General features: G+C 41.0%; 1 long non-coding RNA gene across 3 annotated transcripts; it reads right to left on the bottom strand.

Annotated features, from left to right (window-relative positions):
• Nucleotides 1-734: 734 nt before the first annotated feature.
• On the bottom strand, nucleotides 735-8,405 carry LOC111247204 (uncharacterized). 3 transcript variants are annotated; one of them, XR_002672001.2, is made up of 4 exons: nucleotides 7,958-8,405; nucleotides 3,579-3,835; nucleotides 2,810-3,270; nucleotides 735-2,409 (listed from the first exon to the last, which is right to left on the bottom strand). It is a non-coding gene; the product is annotated as an uncharacterized LOC111247204 (long non-coding RNA). The 3 variants fall into 3 exon arrangements; XR_002672002.2 differs by having other exon boundaries at nucleotides 3,579-3,805; nucleotides 7,958-8,403; XR_015324461.1 differs by lacking the exon at nucleotides 7,958-8,405 and adding an exon at nucleotides 7,333-7,865.
• Nucleotides 8,406-15,894: the final 7,489 nt, after the last annotated feature.

Consider the following 15,894-nt stretch of genomic DNA (forward strand, 5'->3'; position numbering starts at 1 on the left):
CTACCCCAAGTTCATCAATCAAGCTAGCACCAAGGCACCATTTAGATTATTTATCTCAAATAGTTAGATAATGTCTCATTATGGCTAATTTGTCGCGAAAGGAGACCAATCAAGACCGACGCATCATAGTTCGGTGGCGTCTCATACGGAAGTATTTCGAAAATTGCCGAATCTGCTAACGATGCCTGTTGCACATAACGACAGCTTGGTCCGTTTTGTACGTTATACTTCAACCTAGGTGATCGTCGTTTTAATGCAATGCCAACATGTTGCAGAAAATACGTACTCGAATCTGAGGTACAGATAGGGCGTGTTGAGCCTAAGCTCTCTTAGAACTGATAGCGCGGATGTTCAAGGTTGGTCACTAGGCCCATCAAATTCAAACGGCACTGCAGCGGCAGAATAAGCTTATTCTGATGCTATGCCGCATCAATTTCAATTCGTACGTTTATTTGTCGTCGGATGGACAGGTAACATGGTCCGACTGGATGACCAATACAAATAGGATTCGGGACTGCGAAGAACCTCCTGTTTCATCGAACAGCGATACCTGGTCGTCGTTTTTGTCCTTTTGGCTGTAATAATTTTGACTGTGTTTATTTAATTAACAAATCCTAATAACATTTTTGTAATGCTGCTGATAATTAGTATTCTATTAGTTTATTGTTTATATTGAGGCTGAACATTTTTCTTACTCAACATTATATTCGGCCTAGCCCTCGTGCATAGTCAAATGCCGAACTCAACCACGCTCCTCCAATTCAAATACAGGCCGCACCCCCATTCTACGTATCTGACTTGATTTCGCGTATTGGCTGGTTTATCTAAGGAGAAATACGTAAACACAAACAAGCTTTAGCACAGTTAGATCTATTACCATTTTCTGATTAACGTTAATATATATATATATATATATATATATGCAGTCAAATGATTTTCTTGCGACAGAGTGTAATACGTTAAAGCAGTCGATAGTTTGTGTTCTTTCCCGTCCAGTTGTGTTCTCGTGCTAGACTAGTTGGCCAATGCCACCGTTATTGACTACTGCTGCCTCGCCAGCTAACTATCTGAATCACCGAAACCGAGGTGTAACAACGCTTAGACTTCCTTCTGTCTGTCTACTTCTATTTGTATCGCATGAACATAAGTCCTGCGTTTAACTCCGAGTAGCCAGCTGCACGCGTATGCATGCACAGATATCCGGATACGAACGTATTCGTCTCTCCATACGAAACAGAGTCCATCTGTTGCCAGCCGATCGCTGCTCCAGCAGAGAAGCAGGCAATTAGCAGCGCCGATCAAATGAATAGAACTTGGATGAGGAAGCAAGACCGTTCACTTCGATGACGAAAGTGATCTGTTTGCGGGTTGAGAGCTGGCCTGCGTACTTGGGTGTACGTTTCCGTGCAACAATACGAACATACACAGACTCACGTGCACACACGCATACATATAAACACTTTAGTATAGATTGTAGAATACTAAGCTGACGGTCGTTAACGTTCTATGGCTCGTGAGCTTGTAGCGTTCAGTTGAGCACTGCCGTAAATTAAGTATTATTAAATGTCGCAGCCTGAACGAGGCATTACGAATACAGATGTTGGATAAACACATGTTAAACTTTTATGCATCAAGCAAGAAAAGGGTACCCAATACCTCGCGCGATGATTACAAACCTGCTACTCTTTTTTAATTGACCTCTCAACTTGTAAGTGGAACGCTAATTCTTCATTAAACTTGATACAATTTCCATTTCTCTTTCAATGATTGTCCTTTATACAGTCATTTCTGCAAAAGGACGACGCAGTTGAAGAGCAACAATACGCCAGAAGTCATGTGAAGATTTTGGCTCGTGGCAAGTCGACTGGCCATACACGTGGTAAATCCTTGTTGAAAACAATTCTTTGTTTCACGCAGTGTGATCTTTCCTTCATGTTGGTACGATAACAGAGTAACCGAAGAGGTAATATCTAACGAAAAGTGCACGTGGAAAACGTGAAGTTTCCTCCCGCACCCTGCTCCCTACTTACATACATATATGCTAGTCTTTCAGAAAAACAAAGAACGGCAAGTTAGATTTTTTCGACCGAAAGTGCCCAATAAACATACTGCCATTACACGATTACGCGTTCGTGCTGATTTAATTTTTACTGACGATTTCAGAAAGGCAGAAACACCATCGGTTGCATTTAATTTGCAATCGATTCCACTCATGTGGTCGCCCGGCTGTTGACATCAGCGTTTGAGCGAACACTGAACAGACGTTGATTTCCTTCGGAGTCGCCCTTCAAAAAGTTACAGATGACTCGTCGAAGTGAAGACCGGATTTACTGCATAGTTTTCTTCTATATCAGTCTTTTTGTGTCGCCGCCCCGCTGATCTTACGTGTCCAACTGATCTCAACACTGCCTACGAGTAAAAGCAAATCGTTAAAAAGCAGACCAAGTAGCCTTGTACTTTTAAACACACAACCGAACGCGGTCATCAGAATAAGGAATTACCACTTTATATTATTCCTCACCAAGGTGAAGTATTGAGGAGAAGCAATGTGTTCGTTCAAGATCACTTACAAAAGTATGGAGTCGTTAGAACCTAGCTTGAATAGATTTCCGTGATCTATTGAGATAAATCCTCCTTCAGCTAACCAAGTTGGTTCGATCGGGTATGAAAGAGGTCATAATATTATTTACGCAACCTTGCTTACCTACTTACCAAAGGACCTACACTTTGAGTTCATATTACATCATATCGATAGATTCGATCATTTTTTTTACCTCAAAATTATAAATCAGTCATATTTGTACTTCACCAGAGTATTCATGTTCCCTGTCATTATTCCTGTTTCATGGGCGCTCTTCTCGATTGTTACTCGAGGGCCTTTATCAGCAATCGCCATTTCGAAGTTAACTCAGACGCTATATATATTGAACAGACGACCAAGACTCTGTCGAGTGCTGCAAACTTATAATCTTCTCACACAGCATAAAGGGCTCGCGTACCGTATGCTAAATTGAGCTCTCAAAACTATTAGACATGTGGAGTGCGCCTCTTCGCTATCAAATTTGCTAATTTACAGCAACGTAGCAAGCTGCGTATTATCTATAGTACGCCATGGAAGCTGCAATTTGTTGGCACCCCCTTCCCCCAAGAAGGGCAGATAGAATAGGTCGTGCATCCGCTCATGGTCGTTCAGTGACGCCACGAACGACAGATGGGTCACGTGAGGTCTCCCTTTCGCCGCTGAACCGCCTCAGAGAAGGTGTTTTGATCCTGACAATATGTAAAGTTATGGTATTACGAAAAGTTACATCCGAATTGGGGTAAACTGAAAGTACCAGAATTGTTACCGATAAATATACAGTCGTCTACTGTTTTAACTACAGGCTTGAGCTGATATACACTGTGGATTAAATTCATGCAGCATACATTCACCATGTTACGACGTTCTATTATCGTTTTAATAATAATTTAGTAACTAATCAGGGATTATTAGACGTTAAGAGTTAGCAGAATGAAGGAATTTTTTTTTTCTGTCGTTTCCAGTAGTTCCGATATGAATGGACATTACAAATACTTACCCGTGCCGACCAAACGCCTTGTTAAAGCATCAGAATCCTTTCACCGGTCGTGACCCGGTGACTATTAAGCGAATGCGTCTGTTTGTGTATTCATGTCGGATCGTATCGTAGAGCTGTTCAACACTTCACGTAAGGGTGGGGGTTGATCACTTCGTCTCGATACGAGCTGCCGTTCAGTGTTTGAACGTTACAGTTGCTGTTGATCTACACCTCCGTAGAGTTTCAAGCTGGATTAACATAACGTATGTGTGTTCATCCTATTAGAAAGTGCTCCTATTAGAAAAAGAAGGGCAACTCATCTGTTAAGCTAAATACTAACTATCTCTGGTCGGCCAACGTTCGTCAGCTGGTACAGCTACGCAAGGAGCTACTGGCAGCCGGTAACCGCCCTGTTCGAGTTACCGAAATGGCGCAGATTGCAGACTCACTTTCCCGCCTGCAATATTAGAACTTTAGTCAGAAGTTCGGCTGGCTAGAGTTGGACCAACATCGGTACGACCCGACGTAATGCTAGCACAGAGGTGAAACCAGCTTGTAAGCCCAGCATACATTGTAAATTTCGATCTAAATAGCTGGGTCTTGCTTATTAGTTGATCCTTAAAAATGGTGGAAAGTATTTGATAAAGAATTCGATAATTTTGTCAACATAGTGATTATAATTGACATGGTATCTTTTGAAAGTGTAGCTTAATTTGCATACAGAGTCCAAACGAACTGGAAATCGCTAATGTACATACTAATTACAAAGGTTATGACAGCGACGGCAAAGTTTTTATTTATTTATTTAGAGAGAGTAGATCTAAATTTAAACGTAAATGTCTCGCTGTTTTACTAATAGTTCTGATATATCCACTGGGTGCAAACGATACTAATTGAACCTGTGGAGGTCGACATAGAATGAAATACTAGCTCTAAAGAACAATGCGGAGATTCTACAATTGATTGGGGCCTATTTGGTTGTTTTCAATAAACATTCCTCAGATATTCCGATGTATTCAGAATGCGACGTGGTAGCCCGAATGCCCAAAAGAACTGGTCTAGCAAAACAGAACTTCAAGCGCCAGTTTATACAAGTCGTATTTTTCAACATTACTGACTAGCAAGATGCATTCGCAAATCTAGAAGAATATGGCAGAGATTTCGACAGGTGACAAAATTGGTCTTCTACAGATAGCGAAAGGACCACGTATGGAAAAACATTGACCACTGCGTAGTGAGGCTGATTTGTCTCAGTTTTTGTTCCGAAGGCTCCGAATCAACGTTTTTTTTCATGCTGCCCCATGGCGCACAGCGCGTTTGCTGGGGAAGAGGTCATACTGCTTGATGGCTGTTGTTGAAAAATCAAGTCAATCGCTGGATCAGCCCATGTCAAGATCGCAAGAGGAAGTACCTCTATTACTGAGGAATTTATAATAAAGCGCGTGAAGCAAGTGAGCTTGAGTTCTAGAAGGCAGTGCCTCCTTGAAAGTGGCTTTTGTCGATGACCCGCTTAAGGTTGGGAGGCACCGGCGATTGACTTGATGATCCGTTCACCTTCGGAGTGTACCGAAAATAAACAGCCCACGTCCCTTTTTCTCATTCGTTCCATCTTGAAGAAAGTAGCTACGCTGCAAATATACGCACATGCCTGCAGATAGATCAGCAAGAGTCTTTGTAGTAACGACAGTAATCTATCAGTGATCACATACGACGACGACGACGACGACCCGGGATCAGGTGCCGTCACGATGGCGACGTAGAGCTTCGTTTGTGCTTTGCCTTGTAGACAGGACCAAACGAGACGTTGTCCTAGGGAGAGACTCCACTAAATTTAATAACTTAAAACTCCCATTGTTTGCTACTGCGTCTTTTGCACGTTGCTGTTCTGCCACCGCCCTTCGAGTGTAGCGGCTGTTCAATACAGGGGTGGTAGCGGATAGCGTGAATCGCGCCAGTTCTCCCTGGGGACGCCCTCCGTATTCGCTTAGTATCATGATATCTTGCCTCTCGTTTCGCCGCATTAAATTGCCTTTTGGAGTTTTGGGCGTTTCTTTAAGAAGCGCCACGTACAACTCTCCCTCCAGATGGGCCACGTTTGCCTGGCCGTCGTCACTTATGTAGAAAACATCCTGCCCTAGTCTGGTCTGGGTTACACTAGCCGCAACCTCTTTTTCTTTCGATCTGACAAAACTGTGGGGCAGACGCGTCCACGTCAGTGAGCCTAGTTGTCCAGAAGGTTTCATGTTAAGGAATGCAAAAAACCTCCCTTGCTTAAGCGGGTCAACGCTATGGGTGCAATGTAATATTGACGATGGGCCATTGTGAGTGAAACTACTGCGACGGAACCCAGAGATACACGTTCATTAGCGGACGGACGTTGGGAACCATTACTTGAGTGCGTGCTGCACTGCTTGAAAGCGGGAAGTTATTGAGACTTTGGTGTTGAAAGGCGTAGATGTACGTGCGTGTATTTGAAGCTGAAGTTTCTGCGTCAGCTGACTTTTTTTTCGCATTTTGATCTAATGATGATCAGTAACAAGTTTTGTAAGCATCCATTTATATGAGTGCTGGTTTACGAAATATTTAGTATAACATCATGGCATCTTTGTAGTCTTGTAGGGAGTATCGTTTCTGTAGGCAAGTGGCACAACAAGTTTGTTGTTGCAAAAACAACCAAAATCCTGTAATTTGCCGGGGCAGATTTTAGAGTTATCGCTGCATGGATAAAGCAGCAAAGATGAGGAACATGTGAAGCGTAAATTTTCTTTCGTTTCTAATAAACATAAATCTTTCAAAGGTACAAGAAGCTCAAAACAGTTTACTCTTTTTTTCCTAAAAGCAATGAACAAAACTACTTTCATTATCAACAATACGTTCTACAGGGTTTAGCTAGAGATTTTGCACCTGGTTACTATCCCATTCGATAAAAATTCCATGAGAACAGCACAATTTCAGCGACCGTTTTGTTTCGTAATTTGAAGGCAGAAAGAACTTGGATTTGAAGTCTGTCTTTGGTATGCAGCCAAACAATGGAAGTGCAGATTCGTATGGTTGTCAGGTTTCTCATGACACCCCTACAGGTCCCGCATCATTATCCTTGGTTTCTGTTAATCTTCAAGATCGTTTTAAATTTCGCCATATCCAAGCGAGTTGGCACAGTCATGTAGAACTATAGATAAAAAGACCATTCGAACGTCATGCGTAGGAATAAGCAAGGTCCTTTGGAGGCCGACACTGCATTTTCCGTTCACCCTGTTTCACGCATAGGACCATATTGGGCTTTTATTTCTTCAACGAATTTCGACAAACTCTATGTTTTTTATCATTTAAAAAAGTTTCCGGCAGTATCGTTGTTCGCTGTGTGAAACTATTAAACAAAGAGAAGAACTTGATTATATCCAAATAGCATTACTATTAGACAGAGGCCTGAATGAACAAAAATGTTGTGACAACAACCTGTGTCATTTATCTAAGTGCACCTATGCATGCTAAAGAGGAGCCTAACCAGCCTACATGGATGAAGTGGTAACTTCAGCAGTTGCATGTTTGTAACTGGTTCGCACAACTTTCTCTGCTTTTTTTTTTCACTGTAGGTTATTTGCTTGACGAAATCATAAAACAAGCGAAACTTCCACTTGGAAAAGGCAAGCTCATTAAAAAATGACGTAGATTCGTTAAAACAACATAAAAGTATGCTATAGACAGCAACGGAACTCGACAAATGTGATAGCGCTCTTTTGAGAACTAATAAGATGGCTGAAACTATGGGCCTTACCATACACGTTCTTGTCGTCATCAGTATCCACTGCCCATAATTTTTAAGTTATATTTTTCCTGCAGCATCCGAACTCCAGCTGTTTGTTTTTGTCTAGAATGAATGGTTATGTAATATCTTGGTGAACCTGAAGAGTCATCAGATACGGACGAAGAGGTGATTTTGGCAAAGATGCCATGATCTCTTTGTGGCTCTTTCTGTTCGTCAGAACCTTACAAAGTAAATACACTTTAAATTGAAGTTGTCGACGGGAACAACGATCGAAGCGAGCGTTAGTTTTCCATATATACCCCTCCCGCCTCTTAAGAGCAGTAGGAGTCCTCGTTTTGTGTTCGTACAAATTAACGTTTAAATCAGGGCTTAATTTAGCATGTCAACATGGGGCATTACGCCAGCTAGAGAATGTACTCCGATACAAACGTCTTCCCCCTCTGTCCGGCCGAATTTAATAGCTGTATAATTGGACAAGAGTGCATTTTCGTTTACAGGGTGTTCAAGATAAACTGGGACACATCTTGGCTGGATGTTTATCGACATAAGCATCCGCTAATATGTCTAATATATTGGCCGCAAGTAAATTCCTACTAGGTTATAAAAAGATATAAACCCGAAATCAACGACTTACCTCATTGTAAGTAAGGATGCGGCCTTCGAAGCGCTATTCTACATCGGGAAACGCATGACATGACTCTACAAGTATTTGAAAAGGTGCCAAAAAATTATGTTTGCACATTTTGGCGGCTAAATTTAGCGGCCTAGCGGATTCAACTGGTTCACGCGAAGCTAAGGTACAAGTCTTATGCCATCAACGTCAGGAAAAAGTTCGCTTAGTATTATACTTGTGATTTATATATATATATATATATATATATACTAGTGACTTCGTCGATGGATATTGCTACTGTCTTCTCTCATGCACGGAACGGCAAATCATCGTAATTTTTTTCGGCTATAAGAAAATCCACCGTGGATGCAAAAGTCGCTTTTATAGGAATAACCGCTTGCTTGAGTATGATCCAGATTCTGTTTCCATTGTACGTTCGACAAAACTTCCACCCAATGCCCACATGCTGATTATCATGATACACCACGTTGCCTTATTTATTTATAAACGCGTATCCATTAGCAGAAAAGTTTTTGAATAGTTCAAAAACAGTAATGAAACCGACCATAGGCTTTTCAATACGATAGCGCATTTGCTTCCACGAATATGGCTGGCCTCCTAAACGCGTAATTATTTCCTGAAAAAACGAACTTATAATTGCCTAGCAGGATAGATTCGAATCTGATCAGGTAGTGCGTATCAGACGAAGCGTAATTAAATTAGAGCGTATTGAGACCCGATACGACAACATCGAACCATAAACTGCCAATGTTAAAAAGTGTGTTTACAAAATCATTTATATACGATTTTTTGGACATCGGCCTGTAAGGTTTAGAAATAACATTAAATCAAAGTAGATAACCTTGAATACACGCGTCCACTGGGAATGTTTGTATCGGCGAATGTAAAAAATTCTGTCTCAATATGCGTTTGTATTTAATGCCGTTAGGTTTGTTATAAACCGACATGGTGGATTGGATAGCTAAGCCTCAGGTTGAAAGGTACCAGGAGTCGCTGCTTCGAGCCTCGTAACGGTGCTTAATATCTCTGCGAGTAAACGAAGCTAATATTTATCCTTTACAGATGTACGAACTGCATAAGCGCCATCAATACAGTCCTTAGATGAAATTGTAGTAAAGTTTCTCTGTTAGCCTAACAGCCTAGGCGGTAGCTGATAAGAGTTCAGTAGGTAGCTCTTGAAATGTATGTATCACAGATATGTATTGATAAACCATTGACTGGCAAAGCGATTTATGAAGAAAGCAAAATTTCGAGAGGAAACTCTTGCGACCTTCAAAACAACTCAACAAGAAGCAGAGCTTCCATCTATACGTGACTATTGTAAGCAACACAGTAATGCTGACCACGGTATTAGGCAACGTTCTACTTCTATTCCACGTATAGGTCCACTTGCTTGATGCGTACCTACGATCGCTGAGCAGTTTGTTCTTGATTAGAGCTCCAGAAACTGTTGCGTGTATGAATGTGGGCACGCAAACTACTAGGTACGGATGAGCATTCAATAGAAGACTAAATCGGATTTAAATATGGCAGCTTGTAGACGATGGGTTCTAATGCTGGGAAATTCGAGGACTGATGCGATCGTACGTGGCTGTGTAGCGATAAACCTATCGAATGGATTGGTTCAAGTAGTAAATATCCCGGCCCTTCTTTTTACTCTACTTTGTTGGCAAAAAGAGAATCTATTGCTATACACATTTGTTTCTAGACGCATAAATACTACGCTAACAATAGCTGCGATAGACTCGTCGAGGCGGACAACATTCAATAGGAAAGCATCCAATATTGGGCACGTCCGCGGTATAGCGGGTCACTTAGCTAATTCAAAAGCGCGCGCTGGCAAAAGCAGACAAACTTCAGCCTATTATTTGAAATAACGCTGAAGTACTGTGCATTAACGAAATATTATACATTAAATATTAAAATGATACAGGTGACCGTTTAAAGTATACATACAACAAACATTAAGATTTAATAAGCGAAACTTGTTAAATCGAAATATTCCGTTCTGTATATCCGCTATGGCTTTCGTTTTCGACCCATAATTGATACTATGCAAACTGTGGTACATGATATAGGATAAGGTGGCACTCTTCAAGCTTTGGCGTCGTTATTTGTTGCTATATGATATTTAGAACACTGTTTAAGCGATTAGGTAGGTGGCCTAACGTATGCCACTCAGGTTTTAATTGCATTTTAAATACATGATAATCTGGACCGATACACTATTGTTGTTATTCTGCATACAAAGGATCTGTGCTTTTCCTTCTATCGCCCTCCCACGAGTCGTTTTTCCAGTGTCACTCCCGACTTAACGATGTATTTTGCCCGTCTTCTGTATGGCTTTGATCAATGTCGAGTAGTTACGACAAAGTAGAGGATGCGTGACGATGGTGGATTTAGCAGAGTGCCTGAGTTCGGAAAATATCAGAGGGACCGGCGCGTTTTGTTATAATTTCCGTCGTGTTATCAGCAGCCCAGCTGTACTTTAGTTTACACAAAAGAATCGATCTGAACGGGATCGATTTGGACACGCACTTTGTCAAAACATTTTGCTACTCTACGTTGCGCCCTCTAGGCCATTACGGGGGCAAGAGTGGCGTCGTACTAACCCGTTGCTGTACGTACATGTATTCTCAGTGCCGCAATTTGTTCGCATAATAAATGTAATTGACACTTAGTACAAACGGAGGCACGATGTGAAATAGACACCACTTATACGACCGTATGAGCGAACGTGCTTTGGGACAGATGCACACGATTCGGTATGATGCTGCGAAGAAAATCTTCTCAATTATGTAAATTGTAAGTCGTGGTCAATACACCAACTCACCCATTAAATCGGTCCCCCGCAGAGTCGGCCACGTATGGAAAAAATATATTGATACTGTAATAGGTTACATAATTGTTGAGTATCATAACTAGACAGGTAGACAGAACATATACTGACGAAAAATATAATTAGGCTGAAAAAGACTCTGCCGTAACTAAGGATCAATCGAGTAATTTGCTAGCATGAATTGAGCTAAGATCGTTACTAGAATTACATAATAATAATAATAATAATAATAGAATCTAGAAGAATTACAAGATGAAGACCATGCATTGTCAAAGTAACGCATTGTTGTCGAAGACTTTGAAAATGCATTTTCTTCCTTAAAACGAAAGTACTCATTAAGTAATACCATACGTATTTGATTTAAACAAGAAAGAAGATAACGCTGTATCCAAGTGCCAGGACGCTGTACCTTTAAACGGTCTATTGTACATCCTAGCCTCTGCTCCTTAGGAAACTTTATGTCCGATGCTTCAACAATAAATGCATTTTATTTTAAAAGATAATTAGCCGTAAATTTAATCATAATGTGAAATTTCTATGGGGCTAGCGTTATCTTCGCAAGGCGAACGACTTGTGGAGCTCGCTTAGCCAACAACTGCTTGTATATATATTTGTCAGGGTTCAACTTAAGTTATGCATGGTTACGAAATAAACAAAATTAACTTTAGTTAATTTTAGAACGTTCCTCTAGAACGAATCCGAAGATACGCTATAACAACTAGATATATAGGGGAAAGAAATCATGCGCCTACAATTGGCGTACGTCAATCATCCGTAAAACATATAGATTTATGGCTGAAGTAAAATTATTGCCTGCATCTTCCTCAGCTGAATGAAAAGGCTAATGGTGCACTATAGTTTGACCAAACGAAGTGAAAGAATTATGCTGATGTCATCGCATAACGTTTGTATGACGTATGTACGCGATATGTTACAAAGCGAGCCTCTGTTTATAGACGCTGAAAATTTGCCTAAAATGCTATCATGCTCTTATTAAACCTTTTTGTTCGCAATCTATTGACAGTATCGATCCCTAAGCTATCAATAAAGTACAAAACGATTCGTTGAAAGTTGTGTTTGCCAATTAGTTTCTGAGTATTGGTGCACCTAGAAAATAATCATGGACGAAACGACACCCTTAAATTGATGATGGTCGGTAAGGATCGACAGGCAGCCGGCAATAGATATGGTAAATTTTGTCAAAGAAGACTTTCAACTCGTAAAAACAAGCATTTCTGGTCTCCCTGTTTTTGGCTGTACTCGAACGAACACTTTCAAGCGAAAAATTTTATAGAAAATTAACGAATCTCTCAATGGACGTACGCGTATTCAGGTACTGGACGCACGAAAAGCTTGTTGTCCATACGGTAAAGAGTCAGATATGGGCAAACTCAAAACTGCTTTTGTAGATACAATAATTACTTACCTGTCGATTTAACATAGTTCCTATCAAAAGTATCCAATAAAAATATAGAAATATCAGAACAGGTTTTCTTGTTCATTTAAGTTCAATTAGGTCTGTGAAAGCTCGTCTTTTTCATGGCACCACACTCAATGTGTCAACGCTTGACGAGCGTGAGTGCCACTATCGACGCTTATTTGAGCGCATCTTCTCTTTCGTCCCTATATCTTTCTATTTTAGTAAAGAGCTCTGACACACTTGACGCAAGCCAAACAAGACATCTATAATAATTACTGTATCTGTAATTCTCTTAGGATGACACTGTCACATCTCATTTTCCTTTTTATGACGGATTATAATAGACAACAAACACGCTAGTCAGTACTGAGCAATATCTGCATAGGCGCATGCCGCGTCATTCTTATCTAGCTATAAATTTATGGAACTCCTCATCGGAATAAGGTAAAAGGCGAGTTTTGAGGAAGTTCCAGGAGAGCTGACCATCCGCGTGAAACGGTTCTCCCTTCCGTATATGTTTCCTATGCCATTCGTGCCACCTCCCACGAATTAGCACACGTGTCGGCGCGCTATGCCGCCAGAAAGCAAAGACGCGGAAAGAGTCTAGAATACGGAAAAAGGCTTTCCCACTTCCCCCAAGCAATTTAATCTGTCGCCTTTCAAAGGCCAGTTAAAGCTTAGGTTAGGATATGTGCAGCTGCTTATGAAAAAATCGGTTTCTCGTCTATGTACCTTGTATCGTACGATCTTTAAGAGAGGCCTTTTTGCTGTCACAAATCAGAGTTGAAGAAAGAATTACTCAAGCTACACTATCCTATCGATTTACATCATACTTTCTATTTTGTTGTTATTATTATTATTATTATTATTAACCGTTTCAAAAACTTGTTTGGGCTTTCATACCATTGATCGCTATAATTTAAAATTACACGCCAATATATCAGTTTCATACTTACAAAACGAGGTGTTTATTTATAACTAGTCGAAGAAATGGAGCTGTAACACGCACAATATGGGAGCTATAATAGAAAGAAAGACTATTTGCCGAATTTAGAGACAGGAGTTCGGCCAAGATTCCAACCATGAGCCTAAAATTGTTAAGTTTTGACAACATTTTCCTATTCCACAAGCGAAACTTAACAATAATATATCTATTGCAACTAGATAACGATCGTACATCTACAATCGTACACAGCAGTGACCACTCGATGAAAGTCTTAATACTGTGCTACCAACTCAGATAATTTAAATTAAATTTTGCTTCGTATCGTGCCAATTGCACGGCTAAAGAGCGCCGCCGATCTAAACAAATCCCAGTGGTCGGCTGTCAACTAATGAAGATGACCGGTGACAGTGATAAACCACGAATATCACAGTTTTGATTAGATGCCTGATCGTAGGGGGACCTTCAATTGGGGAAACTGTATATTAAATATAGATATCGGTGTACATGTAGCTATGTGCATTAGTCCAGCCGATAGACAAATGTAACTCTCATATGATACGCTCTCAACCCGATAGCAGACAGATCCGCCACACAATCCGAGGCTGATATAATAGTAGAGGATAATACATTCGTTATAAGAGCAACTGTAGTTGCAAGAACAACGACGACGACGACGACGACGACGACAGCGCATGGGTTCCCTAATTCGGCCTGCACCGCTATATCGGTAATGGAGCTTGCCTAGCGAGTCGTAACTGTTGCTGGTAGCAGAGCCTCGAAAATAAGGCCAATCTTAGTTGGAAGGCGGCAAACTTAGTTGATCGGGCCACTTCTGCGCGGAATAGACACGATTTACCATTGTTCAATAGTTATACGGCTACTGTCGTCGTAAGCAAATTTATATCAGAACAGAGAACGTATGACAGAGATGAATATATTTTACTACCTCCACAGTCTGAGACACGCTGATGATGTGCTTGAATCGTGCCCACATGCTCGCTTTCATTAACTTTCGTAATTATCCGTAAGAGGGATTAGCTTAAAATGGCATGATCTTGAATTCCGATTGCGACCTGGGCACGCTTTTGGTGACCTTGCTACTACCTCTATAGATTATTGCGTGCGCACTTTTATCACAAAGGGTTGAACGAAAACAGTGTGTTGGTGTAATAAGTAATATAAAGCCTCTATTTACGGTGCGACAACAGCATTACTATATAAAAACAACACTCTATATAAAAAAAAAGTTGTTCCGTTTTGATAGATTTAAGATAATTGTGCTATTTGAATGTGTCCTTCAGGGTTACGTTTAAATATATCTGCCAGCTGGCGGTAGAATTAGATACACTGCTCAATATCCTTTGTGTATACATACTTCTGAGTTCTATCATTTCCAGCAAGTTCTGTATTTCGGTATCTAATAGTCCGCTACGTTTTGTCGCTGACTATTGTTATGACAATAATCAGATCCCGTACCTATTTACTCCTGGTTTACAATGACTATGCCTGTTCCTCTGACAAGTAGGATGAATTGATGACTAAGATCGGAGGCTGTAACTTAGCCAGACGATTGTAACGATAACGTTACGCTAGTCTAGCGGGCAACACGCGCTAACGGCTTCATGTAAAAAAAGAATATACGAAAAACAATATTGTCTTGTATATATATGGTCGTCCACAAGCGTCACTTCCCTAATCTATCAGAGCTGCTGCGGGAAGCAAAGCTATAGGATAGCTGCAGACCCTGTACAATATATAATGGACGTATAACGGTACAAATTTTCTAAATCTAACATGTTTCTTACGGGATGCTCCATAACATTAGGAAAACTTTCCAGGAAAAAGATGGCCGCTCAAGATGAACTGGCTGACCTTACGATGTACGTTCCCCCAACAATGATTCCCGTTTACAGCGTTGATTATTGCTCGTCGTCGATATAGTGCCATGATCATCTGAGGGAGCGCCAGAAAGCTATACGTCGTCGCTACCGATCGTCTCCGGCCAGTTTCAATATGCGCCTTGCTGTTTCCGCCAAATCATCAGTTGTGTACTGATAGTTACAGCGGCCTTGTTTCACCTGCTAGCCCTGCATATCTATAGTACTAAGAACAATAACTAATATCATGGCTGTTGTCGACATTACCACCTTGAAGTAAACCTAACGACGCAAATCTATCCATTCCACAAAGCTATCGGCGCGTATTCAACTTGCAAACTATTCACACCCTGCGCCGGATATATGTGGATGGATGGATGGATGGATAGATACTTAATGCGTTGCGGAAAACAGATGACGACCGAACAGATTATCGACAACGACAGCTATCGTCAGATGGTCAAATTGGTGTCTATGTATTACTGTCAAGCACTGAGTTCAAAGCGAAATCCGCGCGCGCTCTGCTCTCCAGTAGCTTTCGTCATTGGCCGAGGCGCTCTGAGGAGACTGAGCAGATATTCACTAATAGTAATGAGATAGGAGACAAGCGAGAAAAAGCAATAATAAAATAAGTCGAAGTACTACATCTAAACAATTCAGCAAGCTTAGTAAATGCGGCAAGACGACGTCGACGACGACGATGATTTTAACAAGCTCTCACATTGAAGTTATCGCGCACAGATAGCTTCAATGTGAGAGCTAACAATGTGTCCGTATCTATTGCAAGCATATAGATCGTTTAAGCGGAGTGTCAATCGCCGACTTCGTTAAGCACATGAGGCCCTAACTAGCGTG

This window comes from Varroa destructor, unplaced genomic scaffold (assembly GCF_002443255.2).
Source record: "Varroa destructor unplaced genomic scaffold, Vdes_3.0 BEIS01000003.1, whole genome shotgun sequence".
Taxonomy (NCBI): domain Eukaryota; kingdom Metazoa; phylum Arthropoda; class Arachnida; order Mesostigmata; family Varroidae; genus Varroa; species Varroa destructor.